This window comes from Littorina saxatilis, linkage group LG4 (genome assembly GCF_037325665.1).
Source record: "Littorina saxatilis isolate snail1 linkage group LG4, US_GU_Lsax_2.0, whole genome shotgun sequence".
Lineage (NCBI taxonomy): Eukaryota > Metazoa > Mollusca > Gastropoda > Littorinimorpha > Littorinidae > Littorina > Littorina saxatilis.
In genome coordinates this window covers 55,644,726-55,664,397 of record NC_090248.1, presented here as the reverse complement: position 1 = coordinate 55,664,397, position 19,672 = coordinate 55,644,726, and the positions used below count along the sequence as shown (strand labels likewise).

General features: G+C 42.0%; 1 protein-coding gene across 1 annotated transcript in view; it reads left to right on the top strand.

Annotated features, from left to right (window-relative positions):
* Positions 1 to 9,651: 9,651 nt before the first annotated feature.
* LOC138965152 (uncharacterized) overlaps positions 9,652 to 19,672 on the top strand; it is a 35,213-nt gene continuing 25,192 nt past the window's right edge. Inside the window, exon 1 of the mRNA XM_070337278.1 lies at positions 9,652 to 9,744. The gene's annotated coding sequence lies outside the window, so the exon portion shown is untranslated. The remainder of the gene's footprint in view (positions 9,745 to 19,672) is intronic.

Below are 19,672 nucleotides of genomic sequence, written 5' to 3'. Positions count from 1 at the left end.
GACAACGTGATTGCATCCGGCTAACTGAGAGCCGTCCCGCCCGCCTGGTACGTTTAGCAGTCGGTATAGTGAGATGATAGATTATGAATTTTCTTTATTGGTGATGTAGAGATAGTACAATGTAATTAAAAAAATAAATTTAAAACAAACATGATTTTAAAGGTTGTGAAAGACAGGTTGTGAACGTTAGTTTGGGCCGAATCTGGCAGCCGCAGTCCGTTTAGACATGTGATCGCAGTTGACAAGTAAGCACTATCATAAAACATGTCGCGTGGACGAAATTACTACATTCAGTCAACCCTTCGAACTCACATTATGAAAGACAATACGAAGACAAAACTTGATTTCATACCTGACGGCGACCGCTGTCGCGTTCACGCCACAGAAAGTCAGTATAGCGCAGTAGTGTAAAGCGCTTCTTATGAAATTATGCTTTTTCTATAATATTCTTTTTTTCGAGCTTGTTTTAATCCAAACAGGACATTAAACGTTGCATGTATTTTTGACCAAAATATGACATTTTACACCGATCGAGACTTCCTCCGAGACCGCGCTAACGGTCGAGGTGAACGACAACTGTCGAGATATGTGTAAATTGTCATAATTTTTGGTCAAAAATACAAATAAAATTTATCTATCCCATGACCTGCCTCTTTGTCTCTGTTAGCTGAGGAGGTGATTATTCTGGATTATCCATCACAACCATATGGATTATCCATCACAACCGAGTCTCGATCTCACCTGTCATTGGTCATTCATTGTCTTTGATCTCAGAGTACAATTGAATAATTTATAGAGGTCATCGGCATATTTATCGTTAACTCGGACACTACTTTCTTTAGCAAAACGATTGAAATATTCTGCGGTATAAAAGTCGAACTCAACGCCTTTGGCGGCCTTATCGCTTCACACCTAAGCAGTCAAGTGTCATTAATTAAGTGCGTCGCTGACCAATTCACACCTCTTGGCGAAAATTGACAATAGGCCACGATAGACGCTGTCGGAGAACAGAAGTAGCTCGCTGACTGTCTGATTTTTTCCGAGCTTAAAAAACCTCTCTGGGCAATAAGATGTGGACTATCCTGGGATCAAGGCAGAGTTTGTTTGTTACGTGTAAGGATTACCCAAATGACAAGCAAACAAGCAAACAATACATAATTCGTTTGTCCTTAGTGAGGTTATCGTTCCGACTAGTTGCTGTATATACTGTAAACTGGTGGATTTGCTTTCGAACTTTCGGAATATTTTACCAACATACTAGACAGTACGTCTAGACAAATGTCGGATCGTTACACGTATTGGTTCAGATGTGACACAATGTTTCGGAAAAAGATTTTAAACTCGTAGGATTGTTCACTTGTGTCCAACAATTCATGACTTTGCATGTCTACAGATAAATGAATAAGTAAGGATAGTAATTTCTTTTAACCTCTTCACTGCCACAGTATAACAGCATTTTGGTATTGATGTGTGCCAGGGCAAAATTTCGCTTTCTTCGGTAGGTTCACTAATCTGTTCACTGCTCGATCATTTATTGAGATATCTCTTAGATCTTTGGCATGTGTTTTGCTTATACCCTTGGCTATTATAGGATGACATGATCATTGGACTTTGTTTGTGATTGTTATAGTAAAAATTGATATAATGACCATTTTCGTCAAAAATTACAGTTTCCGGACTTACACACACACAGTGACACACATTGCAGCACGTAAAACCACACAAAACACTGCTAAAACTGGTGTCAAACATCAGGTACTCACATTACAGCCCATAAAAGTATTCTTCTGTGTGGTAATCCATAAATCACTTCTTGTAGAGCTTCCAGAACACTGTATCGCTTGAAAACAGGTCTACGAGTTGAGGTCCGACTTTCGGCCGCCATTGTGAATGGCGAGAATGCTAACACAGTTTTCAACACGTGGTAGAACGTGGTAGCAACTTTAGTAACTTATCCGAACGGTCTATGGGAAAGAACTGTGCTGTGACCTCTATGGTCCAACTATATGGACAGCCATAACCTTGCACTAGCTTCTCGAAATCCCGTCGAATCTCAGCTATGCGGGTCTATAGGCATGATACTTCGGCGGCTTCTCAGATCATTCATACTGTCATCTGGACACTATCTTCCTTTCCGACCGGTTATATGACGCACTGCACAACATAAATAGCGGACATCTTGTCTTAGATATCTGTCTGCTATGTTTACAGTTTACAGTGTTAGTCGATTCAACTCATGCGATAAACATTAGCGATATTCAAATGCTTATTCCATTTACCTGTTAAGTGCTTTACTCGGGCTTCCTTTCTCCTGGTCGATTCCTGTGACAACCCCTCTCTGTCTCTGGACAGTGGTTAAGTGCATCTATTCCTTCGTTGCGATATACAACGTCAACTCTCCTCGGTCAGTGAGCTGAATTCACAGTGCGTGCAACACACTTCGCAATGTCACGCTATATCTCTGGTTAGCGCTTCTAAAAGCGTGGAGGATATCCCTGTCAAACTTTGCCTGTTAGTTTTATTCGTGATTTCCTTCACAGAGACAAAAACCAGCGATGATAGTTCCAACGCCAAGACTGACAGTCAGCACGTGAGTGTCCTTGTGCGTACTGCGTGCATCTGAAACACAGCCAGACAACCTCAACAGTACATACTTTGATGGTGCTTAAAGGACCCCAACAGGCTCTTTTTAAGGTCAGATAAAGCAGTTGGGGTTGATTTAATGATATAGGTAAGCATCTAAAGATGCAAAAATCGAACAGTAAATCACAGATTTTGTGTTGCATCAGTCTAATTTTAAGTATTAAACAATGGCGACTGCACGTGAGAGGGAACAATAAAGAGACTAAAAAGCAATGTACTCACGTTAAAATGAAGAACACGGAACGAATAACAGCGACGTTTCGACCTAAGGGACTTCTTTAGGCACAAAAACACAAAAGTACACACACAAAAAAGAAGAAGAAAGACGATAGAACAAATGAAGAGAAGAACAATTGACAAAACAACTGCACTGCACAAACCAACAAATGACAAAGACAGAGAAGCAAGGGAAGCTACTCGAGGGGAAGCCAACAATAACACAGGCAAGAAAAAAGAGTTGAAAAGCGGCAGTTTTGAGGTCTGTAGACCAAACAAAATGTCGGGGGGGGGGGGGGGGAATGAATGGGAACGAAAGAGAAAACTCACGTACCCGTGCGGACACACACTCACACACACACGCGCGAGCACACACACACACACACATACACACAAGGTGGAACAGCGGGGGGAAAGTTTAGGTGAATGAATTAACAGCGGATGTTAATTCCATCGGGGCAGGTAGTGCCGAGGGATGATATGATGTGGGACTCCCTGAGTTTGCGCTCGAAGGAGTCGCCACGTACTTGCCACAGATCATGTCAGTTTGTATCTGTTGTGTTACTTGTTTCTCCGCTTTAAAGATCGATTGGCCAAAGTTCTCCTCCTTGATTTTTTTCATTTTTCTCAAAAATATGTTTTTTTGAGTTTAATTATGCAAATATTTGGTAAAATATAATGTGACACTGTTGTCCTAGTTGAAGTAGTGGACATTTATAGTTTGAATGGCATTTTGTCATTTATATTAAAAACAATAATAAAGCCTAAAGGTGTTTATAATCATTACGTTTTAGAAAGGCAACGAATCGTGTTTAGAGAGAAATATATATTATTTTTGCAACGAATTAAAGTAATGCCTCGATAATCGTGAAAATACCCATGTAATACGCAGAATAATCACCTCCTCTGCTAACAGAGACAAAAAGGCAGCTCATGGGATAAGATGAATTAATAGTTGATACGAGTGTAGGTGGTGCTCACCATGAATTTGCAATCGTGTTTTTTTGTGTGTGGATGTGTTCCATTGTGTGTTACCATATACATCACAAACGAATTCGCCATCTAAGATAATCAAGTGTTCTATTTTCATGTCTGTCGAAAAACATTTCGAAGTTGACTAAAAATGGCGACGCCTTCCGAGGTTTTTCTGGAAAGACAAGAGCTAAGAATAGGTTGTTCACGAGATTTGAGTACACTTGAAGTCCAAGCACGAAAGCGACTCATCTTTATGCCCAACTTTTGGTCCACAAGAAAGTGGAAGGGATCAATACAATTTACCGCTTCTCACTTGATGTACTGCGTTTCTTTCGATTGCAAACCGATTTGGTTCAGACTACTTCAAATGTTTCACTTCACATTTTAATCAAGGGTGTGACTTTAAATCAGTGTTAATACTTACGTGTGCACAAACACACGTGTTCAGCCAGCTCCGCACACTCAAACAAGCAGACACAGAGACACTGACAGACACAGAGACACACACGCACAGACACAGACATACACCCATAGACACACACACACACACACACACACACACACACACACAAACACACACACCGACACACACACACACACACACACACACACACACACACACACACAGCGACATCCACACACACACACACACACAAACACACACACACACACGTCCACCCACCCACACATACACACACACACACTCACCGACACTCCACATGGACTTCCTGCTGATGAGCTCATTTTCCTCTTTCCTGGCTCTTACCTATTTTCCTTCCTGTCAGTGTTACACAATTTTTTTCCTGAATATGATCATAATTATATAGCACCAGGTTGCTTTGGTGTTAGCTCACTCGCTGACAGGTGGCATCATGATAATCGCTACAGTCTGTTTATGTGCGACATACGCAGTGCTGGCTCAAGGTAAGCATCTATGTATATATACGATTTGTGTCTGTCTGTCTGTTTGTTTGTCTGTCTGTGTGTGTGTGTGTGTGTGTGTGTGTGAGTGTTCGCGATGCACGGCCAAAGTTCTCGATGGATCTGCTTCAAATTTGGTGGGCATATTCAGGTAGACCCGGGACAGGACACAACCTGGTCGATATTTCAACACGTGCTCTCAGCGCGCAGCGCTGAACCGATTTTGGTTCCACCTCAGCTACCCGGGCCCCCATACCGACACACCAAAGCCAAAGTTCTCGGTGGATCTTTTTCAAATTTGGACACCGTATTCAGCTACACCCCGGACACAATATCATCGATGAGATATTTCAACACGTGCTCTCAGCGCGCAGCGCTGAACCGATTTTGGTTTTTCTGTTCATTTCACCATTCCCAGTAACTCTTCCTTATCTTCTCCATGTTTTCAGCGTTTACCTCCCTTCCTTCGTATGGTGCACTATAGTATGAGGGGGCATCTTCGGATATTCCCGGCGTTCTGTTACTATTTTTAGAAGGTCACCGCAGTGTTCAGAACGTAAATTGGACCCGTAAATTATCCTCACTGTAAAAGTGCAAAGGTCGAATCAATTTATAGCCACGCGAAAAATACACTGTCATCTATCTCTCTATATATACGGCTTCTCTGTGTTTGTGTGTGTGTGTCTCTCTCTCTATGTGGGCAACACCTGTGGATTGTTCAGTTCTGTTTGTGATGGGGTCTAGCGGCTTTTGTCTGTCTGCATGTTCCACAGAGCATTATCAACTCAACCCCACCCCCTGCCCTCCTCTCCTTATTTTTTGTTTCTTTCTTTCCTCTTTTTGAAAGCGGACAAACACTCAAGTCCTTAATGGCTCAAAACCGTAGGACTTTTAATATTAATTTTAACGTATGTGTATGTACTGGCCTTCCTTTGAAAGCCATAACAGTTCAAAATGGCTTAGAGATAAGCTCTAAATTGCTCAATCCTGTTTGAGTGGAGTTCGCCTCCAAAGGTGATTAACACGGTTACATTCGTCGACAAGGATGGGACTCGATATGGTCAGGAATGGCATTATGGCTACTGAATCATTTTCGTGCTGTACCCATTCCACGAATCTGGGAGGGACCTAAGCTTGGCGGGTCCATTGTTCGGACCCGGCGTACGGCTCTAAGTACTTCTTCCCGGCGAAGCCGGCTACCCGGCGAAGCGGGTATTCATCTAGTCTATATATATACTAGATGATTACCCGCTTCGCCGGGTACCGGCTTCGCCGGGAAGAAGTAGAGCCGAATACCAGGCCGCGCCTGGGACCCGGCTCTGCCGGGTGAGAAGCCGGCGCACGAAGGAAAGGAGATAAACGCGCAAAACACTGGAAACCTTCTAAAAATAGTAACGTGCAGTGACCTTCTAAAAATAGTAACGTAGTAACGGGAATATGGATTGACGCCACACGGAGGAAGGGAGATAATCGCGGCTGAAAACACTGGAGAAGATAAGGAAGAGTTACTGGTAGTGGATCCCGACAACAACAAAAAACAAAACAAGAGGCGAAGCCATCAAGGCTCACGTAAGAAATCGACAAACAGTAACACAAACTCAATCACACACACACACACATACACACACACACACACACACACACACACACACACACACACACACACACACACACACACACACACACACACACACACACACACACACACACACACACACACACACACACACACACACACACAGAAAGAGCATAGGTGAAACTGTGCAAGAAAGCGAGACACTAGATCTAGATCTGTCTGTCTGCATGTAGCCTACTTACAAGGACACGACTGCCAACTAGTCTCGGCGCGCTCAGAATAATAATGACCGAGACTGTCAGTACTTCCTTCGCGTGACGTCTAACCCTCTTACGTCATAATGTGACGTCAATGTAATGTGACGTCTTCAAATGTTAGAGTTTCTACCACAGACATACACACGCACAGACGCACGCACGCACGCACGCACGCACGCACGCACAGACAGACAAAGTTACGATCGCATAGGCTACACTTACGTGAGCCAACAAAACAAAAATCGGTTCAGCGCGCACAGCGCTGCGTGCTGAGAGCACGTGTTGAAATATCTCATCGATGAGGTTGTCTCCGGGGTGTAGCTGAATACGGTGTCCAAATTTGAAAAAGATCCACCGAGAACTTTGGCCGTGTATCGTGAACAGACAGACAGACAGACACTAGTCATATATATATATACGACTTGTGTCTGTCTGTCTGTCTGTCTGTCTGTCTGTCTGTCTGTGTGTGTGTGTGTCCGCGATGCCAAGCCAAAGTTCTCGGTGGATCTTTTTCAAATTTGGAGACCGTATTCAGCTACACCCCGGACACAACCTCATCGATGAGATATTTCAACACGTGCTCTCAGCGCGCAGCGCTGTGCGCGCTGAACCGATTTTTTTATGTTTTTTTGTTTTTTTGTCGGGATCCACTACCAGTAACTCTTCCTTATCTTCTCCAGTGTGTTCAGCCGCGATTATCTCCCTTCCTCCGTGTGGCGTCAATCCATATTCCCGTTACTACGTTATTAGAAGGTCACTGCACGTTACTATTTTTAGAAGGTCTCTAGTGTTTTGCGCGTTTATCTCCTTTCCTTCGCCTGGTATTCGGCTCTACTTCTTCCCGGCGAAGTTGTATATATATTTTCAAGAGAAACGATCACTCTAAACTGCGGATTTACGCTGGCCGAGAAGCATTAACATAACGCCCTTAACGAAAGATAACTTGTAATATTTACAATTTCTATTTTATCGCCTGCTCAGTCACTAAATATCAGTTCCGTAGATATTGACATGTGTGGTCAGTGCTGAAGAACACAGTAATCGGCACACAAAAAAGACATGGAGGAACAGTTGTTGATTGTATGCTTTGAACAGCCGCTGTTGTACTTCAGATTTTATTTCACGGCGGAAAGGACAGATTTGAGTCAGAAGAACCACCTGTCACGACATTAAAGAAGATGACAGTGAATTTATGGTAATGTCAGCTAAGTTTGATGCTTGATTTTATTTGAACCGAGCGGGCTTCTTGACACCATCTTGAAGAAAAAAACCTTCTTCGGTACGAGGGGGACTCATTATATTTTGCAACCTGGGCAAATTAATGAAGTCACTACTTTGCTTTTTTCATAACATCAAAGACCAGTTTTAGGGAGACTTGTAACAACAAAAATTACTTGATTCCGTGCAAGCGTTTTCATGCAATGCGATACAATGTCCAGTAAGGGTGAGTGGGTCTCCTGCCAGCAGTGTTGACCTTTCGCAAAGAGATTTTCGAGCTATGGTGAATTATGGCTACTGCCAGGAAAACTCTTTTCAAGAGTGCTTTTTAAGTTTAAAATATTGTTTTGAAAATCAATCTCCACCGAAAGCCACTCTTTTCAGGTGGTTCAGACAGTTCATTACTGGCGCGTGGACGTTAAAAAACGTTGACCGTTGTGATCCAATGGCAACAATCGTTACCCCAGAAAACGTCTCTAGGGTAGAGTTCCTGATTGAGAAGGACCCAACAATGATATATATGCTGAAATACATGATAGAATGAAGATTTAATCGGGAAGTGTCACTTGTAGTTTTCACGGCTGTTGTGACGTAAGGAAACGCTGTGACTGTTGGATGCCTTATAACCTTAGTGAAGAGCAGAAGCGGGGTATGGTGGACTGGTGCACCGATATGCTATGAACAGTTAACGGAAGAAGGTTTCCTCGCGTTTGGGACATCATAACAGAAGACCAAACATGGGAAAACCAAAAGGACCCAAAGATGAAGCAACAGTTGGCGGTGTGGGTCTTCCTAGATGAGAACCCACCTGTAAAATTCAAAAGAAACAGAAGTGCTTCCTAACAAATGATAGTGTATTTCTTTGCAAAATCCGGCCACGTTGCCACCATATCACTTGAGGAGAGACAACCGATAACTGCTGACTGGTATGTCAGCCACTGCTTGCCTAATTTCTTTCTGGTATGTTGCACACGACGTCCCCGACCGGGTGTCCGTGGTCTACTGCTCCATCACGAAAAACCCAGAACGCACACAGCAGCTGTAACTATTGACTTTCTAGCCGCTAATGATGTTCAGCTTGTCACCTACCAACCATATTCACACGCCTTAGACCCCTGTGACGAGTTTCTGTTTCCTTCCGACAAGAGGAAATAAGTTGAAGGGAAAGGAGTTCCAGAACACCGAAGATGCCCGAGCATTCCCGAGGGCGTTAATTTTGACCTACCCCAGTCAACGTGGTGGGGTGTCATGGACAGCTGGTTTAAGAGGATGGTACAATGTGTACAAGCTGAGGAGAGATTCTTCCAAAATATGGAGTAGACAGATTGGTTGTAAGTGTTGTAGAAAACCCAGGTTGCAAAACATAATGAGCGCCCCTTATATCAACTTTTCTCAAATCAAATAAAATCAAAATAAATTAATTTTATTATCTCACATGGAGTAAATTGCAGTTGTGTAAGTTAAAGTAATGATTCACAGTGAGGAAAATTTAACACTTCAACATATTTTCAGCAAGTGCACTGTACATGTTTTCCTTACACATTCTGAAATGGTCATTTGTTGCAGAAAAAAAAGATTGATCATGCATTCTCAAGTGTTTTGTTTAAAAGTTGTTAAAAAGAAGCCATTACTGATCACATATGTTTACACACACACACATGCACACACACACACACACACACACACACACACACACACACACACACACACATACACACACACACCACACACACGCACACACGCAAACACACACACACGTACACGCACACACTCAAACACACACACACACACACACACACACACACACAAATACACGTATGTTATTTTCACTTCTACATCAATTTGTATGTGTGTGTCATTTAGCTGTGCCGTGCAGTCAACTTGGACGATGCGATTGTGATCCGATTCGAAGCAACAACAACGGGAACTCCAGCCTTGGTTCGTTAAACAAGACAAGATATATTTTTACTATCAGCACGGACAAAATGCTGGTGGTGGTGATGATGATGATGATGATGATGATGATGATGATGATGATGATGATGACGATGACGACAGTGACTATAACAATCACATGACGACGACGACGACGACGACGACGATGATATATGTGAATGATGACAACGAAAAATGTCATGCGAACGTGTTTATGTGTTAATGCGCCTATCTGTTCAAAGTTTTGCTGAGGATCGCAATATTCTTTTAGTTTGCTTTGGACATACGTGTTTTAAAACCTCCAAAAGTGAACTTGGCAAAAACATTCTTGCAACAATTGTCTTTCTCCAACCACATTCCCGTGTCATTTCATTCAACCTTTCTGCGCCATTGAAGGCCCTCATCTTGGCTATCTGGCACACTTTCGGATACATTGAGATTTATTTTACAGGGGTCACGTGATCGCTGCCCAAATAAATATACCCCTGTAAAAGCCTCTCGTTTTTGACCGCTACTGCGATTGACACCTGTATCAGTAAGAATGACATAAAACAAGCGATACGCAAGATAGCGAAACAAAACAACCTCTTTTTGGATAGATTCTTCTTCTTCTTCTTCTGCGTTCGTGGGCTGAAACTCCCACGTACACTCGTGTTTTACGTGCATGACCGTTTTTTACCCCGCCATTTAGGCAGCCATACGCCGTTTTCGGAGGAAGCATGCTGGGTATTTTCGTGTTTCTATAACCCACCGAACTGTGAGATGGATTACATGATCTTTTTCGTGCGCACTTGGTCTTGTGCTTGCGTGTACACACGGGGGTGTTCGGACACCGAGGAGAGTCTGCACACAAAGTTGACTCTGAGAAATAAATCTCTCGCCGAACCTGGGGACGAACTCACGCTGACAGCGACCAACTGGATACAAATCCAGCGCGTTACCGACTGAGCTACATCCCCGCCGGATGGATAGATAATATATATAACTGCTGTATATAAAAGTTGCCAGGTTGCGTCTATTCCGATCTTTCGTCGATTGTTTGACTGGCAGCTTACATTTTTGTCAGGTACAATTTTAGGTACCCTTATTTGGGCGGCGATCACGTGACCCATGAAAATCATTCAATTCTGCTAACACTTTATTGCATGTTATTTGTTTGGAATAAAATCAAGTACGCAGTTATGTTATCCTGCCGTGGCGGTAAAGGCAGAGTCTTTTCTGTTCTTTTCATGTTTAGGTATCGCTAAAGAAATGTGACCCTCCACCACGAAATGAGTCGCATGTCACCTCGCGCGGTTCTGCGCTGGGCTTAATATAAGTCCGGGGAGTGTCTGGTAACAGTGTGAGGGTCACCTTAGTCGCAGGCTTATAACTCAAACAGTTTTTCGCTCTTTTCTAAAACGGTTTTCACCACTGCATAGAGCATAACAAACTCTTTAGGAAAATGTACAAATATGAAAATCATGTGTGGAGGGATTCTCTCAAACATCAAAACGGATGCAGTTGTTATGTTGCACTCTTGTTTATTCGTTCTACGAAAACCAACCGGACCAACCTGTAAAGATTATAATAGGATAATATAATATCTCTCCTTTTCTTTTTGCTACGTGCTTCCTGTCTAATCTCAGTCGCTCCCCCGCTATGTCATGAAACACTGGTGCACTTCAGAAACAACGTGCCTAAACAAACATAAAAATCTCCTTGTGCTCAAAATCATTCGAAAACAAGAGGCCAAAAACAGTGGCGTAAAACACAACAAAACAACACATCCGACATTAGAGAAACCGGTGCCCTCCACAATGCAACTAGAAGCCTACCAATTGCCACTGGCAACACCTTTCCTGTACTCTACATGTCAACACAAGAGGAAAACACTACGCAGACATTCATTTTCATTTTTCATGGACTTTTTCCATTTTCTGTTGGTCAACTAAGACTACTTGGAGCTCTTTACGACATCATCCAAGTCATCAAAGTATTGCATAGTGAATTTTAAGACACAGCCACTCTTTTCGTCCCAAAGTCTTCAAAATCATAGAACATCATTGAAGTTACGTACTATACCACTGTCAGACATACATACAGTAACCTAAAGGAAGTCAAGTTGAACAAAGCCATGTGCGTGAAATACACAAACATCAACATGACATCCATGTAAGTGAGACAAACTCTGTCATCCACTTCAAAATGATGGACAACCCAATCCAACCATGGAATCCTAGCTGAGCTCCGGTGCATCCCGCACATATTATACAAGAAGTATCAATCAATCAATAGAATTTATTTCCAAAATGCAAAAGCACATGATTTTGTTTTGAATGTTGCAGTAAATCATATATCCACGTCCACACTCACATTCACACCCATGGTTAAATACTATTTGCACAACCGACTAGAGTCTCCCCCTTTCTCCCCCCCACCCCCCCCCCCCCCAAAAGAAGCACAGGACTAGTGTACTGCTCTGCATGAGCGTCCACACAAGCACCAACAACAGATTCAGAGTGCAGACAAGATGGCCTCTGGGAAAAAACTGTTCCTGAAACGACTAGTTCTAGTCTTCTGGGCTCTAAACCGCTTGCCCGAGGGGAGAAGCTCAAACAGAGGGTTGGCTGGGTGAGTGGTGTCGCCGATGATACTATTGGCTCTCCGGATGAGCCGCGTGTTGTACAATGAGGCGATGGATGGTAAGTCGCACCCAACTATCCGTGATGCCTGTCTCACGATCCTATCCAGTTGTGCTTTCTCTTTTTCACTAGCGCCACTATACCACACAGAGATCGAGAAGCACAAGATGCTTTCTGTAGCTCTGTAGAATTGCTCAAGGATGCTACCGTTAAGTCTACATTTTTTCAATTGTCTCAGAAAGTGTAGGCGCTGCTGGCATTTTTTGACAATTGACTCAGTGTTTTGGTTCCACGAGAGGTTGCTTGAAATGTTGGTGCCTACAAATCTGAAAGTCTCAACCTGCTCTACCACGTACCCATTTATCAACAAAGGATCGAGTGGATCCTTCGACCTCCTGAAATCCATTATCATTTCTTTGGTTTTTGACACATTCAGGTCAAGGTTATTCTCCGAACACCAGCCAACCATCCGTCGAACCTCCTCTCTGTACGCACTCTCGTCGCTGTCAGATATGAGTCCCTCCACAGTGGTGTCATCTGAAAACTTAAGGAGAACAACAGATGGGTCAAATGACACACAATCATTTTTGAATATGGTGAACAAGAGCGGAGAAAGAACACACCCTTGTGGTGTACCAGTGTTCAGCGTTACAGAGTGGGAGAATGATCCACTTTACTCGAACAACCTGGGGGCGATCTAAAAGAAAAGTATTTAAACAACCCTGTCATAATCATATCTCAGCTAGTCCAAAGGATTTCCTCACTTACTAACTAGAATAAGGCAAACCAACATGGACGACAGTTCGATCTTTTTTTCTGACACCATGATCTGACTTCTCCATCTTCTGTCTTGCCGTCAGATCCATCAATGCTCTGTTTAATCTATTGGCAAAGTCCCTAACAGCCTCTCCAGGGCGCTGATAAGCGCTGTTAAATATTGTCAGCAGTTGGCACACAGTACGTTTGTCCTCATACACATTTTCTAAAATGCTAAAAAAAAATGTCATCTGCGGTTTCCCTATCGAGTTTTGGGTGACAGTGAAGTTCTTCTTTGACAGAACTGGATACATGGCTCCACAAAAAGTTTATCTTGTCCTCTTCGTCATCAATAGCCTGCGCTTTATATGCTGCTAAAACTTCCTCTTTAAAGTCTCTTACTGCCACCTGTTGAGTATTTCCTGTGAACTTGCTAACTTGTCTTTCCTTAGGAACCACTATCACACGCTGACTACGTTTTAAGTCTTCTATCTCCTGTGCTAAAGTTCCAAGACTAAAAGTGACTTCTTCATCTGAGTCATACATGGTTAAATGATAACTGCGCTAAATACAAAATACACTAACTGACAATATCAAGGCAATAAAATATCAACGAGACTGACAGCATTCAACAGAAAAGTACAAACAGAGCACATCGGACGTCATAGCATCAACATGCCATTTCATTCACAAATACATCCAAATTCCATTCCTGACCGTGACCGACGTCGTGTCGTGTGGGGCTGGTGTCGTCCCGCGTCCTGAGGTTGGTCGACTTGTCCAATCCTGTCCGGCGACGCCATATTTATGTAGAGGGATTCGTTCAACATCAAAACGGATACAGTTGTTATGTAGCACTCTTGTTAACTTTATTCGTTCTACAAAACACCAACCGGACCAACCTCAGGACAATTTCCTCTCGGTCACGGTCGACATCACATGTATAGCATCTCTTAGGCTACACCATGATCTGACTGTAAACAAATACCTTGTCTACTCAGTGAATTCATTCCACAAACACAAGTTTCATCAACAAGGTACACTGGGCGAAAAGAGGCGTTTTGTATCTTACAAAACTACTCAAAATCATAACAAAACTTAAGTTTCAATGGGTTTATTACATTTTGGTGTTCACGACAACGCCAGATTTTGATTGGATTTTGTTGAAGTTATCGCTGCGAAATTGCCTGGAATTTCAGCGCGTTTTGCGACAGTCAAAACATCATGTTAAACCATGTTACAGCATGTCTGTAACATGCAAAAATGCCAAGTTTTGATGGCATTAAAGCTTTGGTTTAACGCCAAGTAACATCATGTTATCGTAGACTTAACTTGCAAAACTGCTTGTTTTGGTGGTGTTACAGCTTGCTTGGAATGTGATTAACATGTTATTGCTGGTTGAACATGCAACACCCCATGCAATGTTATGTTGGTGTTAAAGATTGCTCGAATGCCTATTATCTCCATGTTATGTTAGTGTTAAAGCTTGCTCAAATGCCTATTAACACCATGTTAGTTGGTGTTAGGCTTGATTATTAATGTAAAAAACACCATGTTATGACGTTCACATAATTGTTTTCACCTGGATGGAATTTTGTGGAAAAGAAAGCATGTTGTTTGGGAATTGTGTGCGGGTTTCATGCTTGGATAAGAATAAAGAATAAGAATAAGAATAAGAATACTTTATTATCTCATAGAGAAATTCAGGGGTAGTACATAACAATAATACAAACAAGACATTGATTTTACATAAAACATATAGCACTATATAACATGGACATCTTTAAAGCACTGCGCTTACATATTCTCGCACACCTACGCGTATAACGAACTATGGCTAAACATCATTGCAAAATATCATAACATACAATATATCGCAGGAAATATACGGTTGTACATAAAACCAATTATTGCACTTTGCTGACTTGTCACAGGTCAATTTACATTTAACAATATTAGTTTTCAAATACATCATCCTTCACACATTATGTAAACATCTTTAACAGCCTCTCACTCTCACTGACCTGGAGAAAGTCCTCAAAGAAATGACCTTGAAAACCTGTGACCTTGACCCTCTTCCCACACAACTGCACTCTGACTGTCTTCCTGAACTCCTCCCTTCTATTCTCAAAATCATCAACACTTCTCTGCAAACAGGCACTGTCCCCAACTCCTTTAAGACTGCTATTGTCAAACCTCTACTGAAGAAACCATCGCTTGACCCAAACACTCTCAGCAACTACCGCCCTGTCTCAAACCTTTCCTTCATCTCCAAACTCCTTGAAAGAGTCGTCCTGAAACAACTCAACTCTCACCTTCTTTGCAACAATCTTCTCTCTCCGCTTCAATCTGCCTATCGTCCTCACCACTCCACCGAAACTGCCCTTCTCAAAATCACTAATGATCTCCTCCTTGCCACTGACCAAGCTGAAATCTCTGCCGTCGCTCTACTTGATCTATCAGCGGCCTTTGACACAGTCGACCACAACATCCTCCTTCAACGCCTTCAGCACACCTTTGGTATCCATAGCACAGCTCTTTCTTGGTTCTCTTCTTATCTTACCGACCGCTACCAGACTGTTTCGATTGACAAACTGAACTCAGGGGTCAGTCCTTGGGCCTGTACTATTTACTCTCTACACTCAACCTCTTGACCACATCCTTGACCGACACAACGTTCTCCACCACTCTTTTGCCGACGACTCTCAACTTCACAACAGCTCTTCCCCTGACCAGTCTGAATCTCTTCTTTCCTCTATCTCTGACACTATCACTGACGTGCAGAATTGGATGACAGAAAACAAACTTCAGCTCAATAGCAACAAAACTGAAGCAAGGCAAGGCAAGGCAAGGCAAGTTTTATTCCAATAAAACCCCGTGAGGGTACATGGAAAATTAAAAAACACAGTAAAAACACATTTCATTCAACACCAAATAAAAGGAACTAAAACAAAAAGAAATCAGACTATGTACAGAAAAGGGAGTTGAGGGGTGAGGGAGAGCAAAAACAATACAAGAAACAATTCAACAATAATAATAATAAATAGTAATAATAATAATAATAATAATAATAATAATAATAATAATAATAATAATAATAATAATAATAATAAAACACTACAAGTGCAAAGTGATTACATACATTTCTTTACTATGGGAAATGGGGGGAAGGGGGAGGGGGGGTGGAGGGTGAGTTAACATCAGGACAAAAATACTATTACAAACAACACAAAACAGATAACGGAGTATAAAGCTAAAAGAGAATTAAATTTTACTCGCTTCTCAAACAGTCCATGACAAGTGTCATGAACTTTGCGAGTTTTAGCAATAAACTCTTTTTTGTAGTGGAAAAAAGCTCTTTGAATTTAACTGAATTGGGGCGGGCATAATAATAGCACCGTAACAACTGTTTTCTATAATTGGTAAAAAAAAAGGACATACAAAAATATAATGGAACTCGTCCCCAAGGTCACCTGATGAACATTTGTGACAGATTCTGTCTTGTCTGGGAACACCAAGAGTCCTACCTTTTTGTATAGGCAATTTATGATTCAGTGTTCTAAATTTTAAAACAGCGTTTGCTAAATTAACCGGCAGGATAGACAAGTACTTTTCAAACTCAAAATTCTCTTTATACATTCTATAATTATAATAAAACTCATTGTTATTTATTTCTGAATGCCAGGTTTGGACAAATTGGTCTTGTAGCCTATTTTTCATCAGTGCTTTGAAAGTATTAAAATAACCACCATCCGTTACATTATCGATAGTTTGATTGTGCCAAAAATCACTAAAGCCTAACTCATTTAGAACACCATGGACAGAAAGCAGAAATTTTGACTTGTATACACCAGATTCATACATTTTAAACAAAAAACGATATGTCACACAAGAAAGTTTGTCAGAATCATTAGAAAATGCAAGTTTGTACCAAAAATTCAACATACGACATTTCGCTTGAATACTTACAGGGAACTGACCTAATTCACCCAAAACCATGTTTGTTGGTGTTGATTTGCCAACTTTCAAAATCATCTTAAAAAATCGTATCTGTAATTTGTTAGCTAAATCAGACATGTAAGGGCACCATACTTCAGAACCGTAAAGTAAAATAGGGACCACAGTTTTTTCAAAGAGGTCAATTTGGACATCAAGAGGCAAAAACAAGTTTTCTAGTTTTACGTAATAAAGCAAACATGGCCTTGGAGGCACGGTCATACAAATTCTTCTGTGCAACAGTAAATTTACCATTGTAGCTAAATTTAATACCCAGGTATTGAAAATCATACACAATATCAAGTTTCCGACCATTGAATGTAAATGTCGGAACTTTTCTTACTTTCCCTCTTGAGAAAATCATTACTTTTGTTTTAGTTACATTCAATTTCAAAAACCAATCTTTACAATATCTGTCCATAATATCCAGAGCGATCTGCAAGGATTCTGGCGATTCAGCAAAAATAACCGTATCGTCAGCATACAACAAAATGAACAACCCATACAGAACGTTAATATCACTATTGTCACAGTTTACATTTTCGGATTCACGTCCTAAGGTATTTAGAGCTGACTCCCGATCAAAATAATTCTTCAGATCGTTTAAATATACGGAAAAAAGCAGGGGAGACAAGTTCTCACCTTGTCTCACACCGGCAGAACAAGAAAAAAAAGTCAGACAACTTAGTGTTCCACTGTACACAGGACTTAGCTTTAGAGTACATATCTTGAACAATCGTCAACATCTTACCATCTTACTATCCTAATAGGCACTACATCCAAACTCTCCAAAGCCACCTCCGACTCTCTTCAACTCTCTGACTCTTCTGTCTCTCTGTCTTCTGCTGTCAAAAACCTCGGAGTCACTCTAGACAACACCCTTTCCATGAAACAACACATCTCCCTCGAATCATTCAAATCTGCAAGATTAGTTCAGTCCGTCACTACCTCACCACTGATGCAACCAAAACGTTAGTGTGTTCTTTAGTCCTCTCAAAGATAGATTATTGCAATTCTCTCCTGGCCGGTCTCCCTAAGTACCTTTTAGATAGACTTCAAAGGATCCAAAATAACGCTGCCCGCCTGGTCTTCAAATCTTCCAAGTATGAACACGCCACACCCCTTCTTCACTCTCTACACTGGCTGCCTATCACTAAAAGGATCGAATACAAACTCTCCTCTCTTTCTTTTGCCGTCGTTTCTGGTTCTGCCCCAGAATATTTGTCAGAACTCCTCAATCTCTACACCCCCTCTCGTCAGCTTCGCTCTGCCGCCGACACTCGACTCTTCCGACTCCCCACAGTGCAAACAAAGACATGTGGCGAGAGGTCCTTCGCCTATCAAGCCCCTGTGACCTGGAATAGATTACCTCTGCCTCTCAGACACACAGATTCTCTCACTACATTCAAGACAAATCTCAAAACACACCTCTTCCAGCGCAAGTGATTTCCCCTCCAGCATCTCCCCACCCACCCCATCCTGCCCCACCTCACCCCCTACCTAGTGCCTAAAATAACGCGTATATACATTTTCTGCGCTTTGTGTCAGCACTGTCTGTGTGTGTGTAAATAGTACTGTTGACACGTTTTTATATAGACGCCTATTGTGGTTCATGTGCTTAGGCTGTGTATTGGATTGTCACTGTATGCCTGCATTATTAGATGTCAGTAATAATTATATGTGCTGATTGTTCTCTTTGCCTGCGTGCGTATAGTATGTTGGTTATGTTTGGTTATAGTATGTTTGTTTATGTTTGGTCGTTATTTTTGCCTGTGCGTGTATTGTATGTTTGGTCGTTTTCTTTGCCTGTGCATGTATAGTTTGTTGGTTATGTTTGGTCGGTTTCTTTGCCTGTGCGTGTATAGTATGCTTGGTCGATGTATGTATTGTAAAGCGCTAAGAGTAGACAATTTTCTAGAATAGCGCTATAAAAGTTTGCATTATTATTATTATTATCTCTTCTGTCTCTCGCACCTGCTACTTCCAACTCCGCCGCATCGCCACTATCCGCAAGTACATCACCACAGATGCTACTGCCAAACTGGTCACTTCCACCATTCTCTCACGTCTTGACTATTGTAACTCTCTCTTGGCGGGTCTTCCCTCTTCTTCTATCTCTCGTCTCCAACGCATTCAAAATAGCTCTGCCCGTCTTGTCTTACGAAAGAAAAAAAGAGATCATATCACCCCCCTCCTAAATCAGCTCCACTGGTTGCCCGTGCCTGCCCGTATCACATACAAAATCAACACTCTCACCTACAAATGCCTCCATGGTCTCTCCCCTGCCTATCTCTCCGACTCTCTCTCTCTCTCTATGTCCCTTCACGAGCACTCAGATCATCTGCCGACTCCCTCAAGCTCAACATCCTTCACACCAAACTCAAAACAGCAGGAGTCAACGCTCATTTTCTTTCCAAGCACCTGGCCAATGGAACACACTACCTCTCCCCCTCCGTCAACAACAGTCCCTCGAATCATTCAAATCTGCATTCAAGACATTCCTTTTTTCCACATAGTCCATGCATTCTACACTGCCCACCCCACCCCATCCTGAA